This window comes from Apium graveolens, unplaced genomic scaffold (assembly GCF_009905375.1).
Source record: "Apium graveolens cultivar Ventura unplaced genomic scaffold, ASM990537v1 ctg2001, whole genome shotgun sequence".
NCBI lineage: Eukaryota > Viridiplantae > Streptophyta > Magnoliopsida > Apiales > Apiaceae > Apium > Apium graveolens.
This window is the reverse complement of record NW_027417489.1, coordinates 67,763-71,432: the sequence shown is the minus strand read 5'-3', so window position 1 is coordinate 71,432 and position 3,670 is coordinate 67,763.

Here is a 3,670-nt window from a genome sequence, read left to right as displayed (position 1 = left end):
GCTCAAGACTTATGAACTTGAGATGGATCAAAGGAGCAAGAGGCATGGAAGAAAGACAAGGACAGTTGCTCTTAAGGCTGAGGAGGAATCTGCTAAAGTTGTTGCCTCAAAGAGGGGCAAGGGAAAGGCTCTCATCATAAAGTCTGATTCAGAGTCATCATATTCTGATGATGATGATTCAGAAACTGAAAGTTTACCTGAAATGGATGTTGATGAAGAGATGATGAAATTGTGTACTCTAATGGTGAATGGCATCACAAAGATAGCCAACAGGAAATTTAGAAAAGGCAAGAAGTTTTCCAGGAAAGGTGTAAGTTCTGATAAGAAAGGGTTCAGAAAGTCTGAAGGTAAAGGTGCAAAGTCTGACAGAGGAGACAACTCAAATGTCAAATGCTACAATTGTGGTGAAAGAGGCCACATATCTCCTGACTGCAAGAAAGGAAATAGTGACAAAGGCAAGGCACTTGTCACAAAGAAGAAAAGTTGGACAGACACTTCAGATTCTGAAAGTGAGGTGAACTATGCCTTGATGGCAAATACTGAAAGCAGCCCTGAAACTGCTGAATTGAAGGTACCTCAAATAACTTATGCTTTTCATACTGATGATATTACTGAGTTGAGATTATATCTTAAAACCATGTTTATTAGTTATAGAGATCAGACTTTAACATGTGAAAGATTAAAATCTGAAAATTCTTCTTATAAAAAGAGAAATGATTATTTAAAAAAGGAGTTAGTTATTCTTCATCAAACTAAGAAAGAAAAAGATGATGCTTTATATGTTAGAGATGAAGTGTTAAAATTGAATAAATCTCTAAAAGCTGAATTAGAAAAGGAAAGAGAGATTATCAGAACTTGGACTAACTCTGGCAGATCAACTCAGAATTTGTTAGGTAGTGGAAACTAGAAAGGGGGCTTAGGTTATGGAGATGATAAAAGTGAAAAAGAAACTGAACAAATTGAGTCAATTATTGTTAAACAGACTGCTAAGCCAAAGGTAAATCCTGTTAAGTTTGTAGCAAAAACTGTAAAGTCTGATTCTGAAAAGATGAAAGAGTCTGTGACAGAAGTCATAGATAAGTCAACTTCTGACAAATTAAAATAGGATAAACCAGCTAAAGTCAATATAGGCTTAATGAATAAGAAGCAGCTTAAGCATAAGCAGAAAGAGATTAGGAATGTCAACAAGGTAAAGGAAGCTAGGAAACATAGGAATGAAAAGGAAGGTGTGAATAAAAGCAATAACTATATGCCTGTTCCTAATGCTCTTAGAAAGAAATGTTATAACTGTGGAAACTCTAACCATCTTGCTTCTTTTTACAGAAAGAATAAAGATATAAACTCTTTACCTCCTAAATCAGGAGTTAAGAGTCAGTCTGTTAGGCTTAAGCAACAAAATCCTTGTTTTCATTGTGGTAGTTTATGGCATTCCATTTATACTTGTAAGGAATATCATAGTTTGTACTATGATTATTATCAAATAAAACCTTCTTTAAAGAAAGTTACTATTGTTCCTTCTAGTGTAAAGTCTGATGTAAAGTCTGATATAAATTCTGATAAACAACATGTTAGCATAAACTCTGAAACTAAATTCGCTGCAAATTCTAACAAACTTAAAAAGGCCAAAGGATCCAAGCAAGTCTGGGTCCTTAAAACTAACCATTAGTGGTCTTTGTGATTACAGGGCAACAGGAAAAATATCCTAGTTCTGGACAGTGGATGTTCAAGACATATGACTGGAAATAAAGCCCTGCTATCAGACTTTGTGGAGAAAGCTGGCCCAGGAGTTTCTTATGGAGATGGCAACATGGGAAAAACTCTGGGATATAGCAATATAAATCTTGGGAATGTCATCATTGAATCAGTAGCTCTTGTCTCAGGACTTAAACACAATCTGCTAAGTGTGAGTCAAATCTGTGACAGAGGTTATCATGTAGATTTCTTTGAAGAACACTGTGAAGTTGTAAGTAATTCTATAGGCAAAGTGGTTCTGAAAGGTTACAGGCATGGTAACATTTATGAAGCCAGACTTTCAACAAGTACCGATTGTCCTGCAATATGTCTGTTGAGTAGAGCATCAATTGAAGAAAGCTGAAATTGACACAAAAGTCTCTCTCATTTAAATTTTAACAACATAAATGAGCTTGTAAGAAAAGATCTTGTGAGAGGACTGCCAAAATCAGTATTTGTTCCTGATGGCCTTTTTGATTCATGTCAAAAGGAAAAATAAAGAAAATCTTCTTTCAAGAGCAAAACTGAATCCTCAATTCTTGAGCCTTATCATCTACTGCATGTTGATCTATTTGGTCCAGTTAATGTCATGTCTATTGCATAGAAGAAATATGTTATGGTTATAGTGGATGAGTTCACCAGGTACACTTGGGTGTATTTCTTGCACAAGAAGAATGAAACTGCATCTACTCTAACTGATCATGTCAAACAGCTGGATAAATTGGTCAAAGATTATATCAAGATTATAAGAAGTGATAATGGCATTGAGTTCAAGAATTCAATCATGGAAGAGTTCTACAAAGAGCATGGAATCAAACAGGAATTTTCGGCACCTGGAACTCCACAACAAAATGGAGTTGTAGAAAGAAAGAACAGGACTCTCATTAAAGCTGCACGAATTATGCTTGATGAAGGAAAGTTACCAACCTACTTTTGGGCTGAAGCTGTATAGACTGCTTGTATTACAAAGAATGCTTCACTCATCAACAAGCATGGGAAAACACCATATGAGATGGTGAAGAAAAAGAAGCCAAATCTGAAATACTTTCATGTATTTGGATGTAAGTGTTTTGTTCCTATGACTCATCCTGAACAGCTGTCAAAATTTGATCTAAAAGCTGATGAAGGAATTTTTGTTGGATATCCACTTTCCACAAAAGCCTTCAGAGTCTATAATTTAAGAACAAGGGTTGTCATGGAATATATCAATGTATCATTTGATGATAAGAAGATTAATGGACTTGAAGATTTCAATGATCATGATCAGCTAAGATTTGAAAATGAAGATTTAAATTCTGATTCTGTAAATTCTGATGACTTAAACTCTGATCCTGTAAGTTCTGATGAGTTAAATTCTGATGTCATTGAAACTGTGGTAACTACTCCAAGGGAAAATGCACCTGTCTAGGGGGAGCAAGCTGAAGATCCTACCACAACTCAATACTCACAAGAAGCATCAGAACCTGTCACTGGCTCTTCAAGTTCTGATTCATCAAGTTCTGATGAGCCCAATTCTGATAATTCTGGAAACTCTGATACTTCATATCCTGAAGAATCCAACTCAAATTCTGAAGTTTCAGAGAGCATAACTACAGGGGGAGCATCAGAAAATGCTGATAGAGACAACATGGATCATGGGGGAGGATCCAGTTCTAGAAATCAACTTCCATCTGCAAGGAAGTGGACCAAATCACATACACCTGACTTAATTATTGGAGATCCTGAAGCAGGTGTCAGAACTAGAACTGCAACATCAAATGAATGTCTCTATCACTCTTTTATATCTCAAACTGAACCAAAGAAAATGGAAGAAGCTCTTCAAGATGCTAACTGGGTGCAAGCAATGCAGGAAGAGTTAAATGAATTTGAAAGAAATAAAGTCTGGACCCTAGTGCCAAGACCAAAGAACAGATCAGTTGTTGGCACAAAGTGGGTGTTC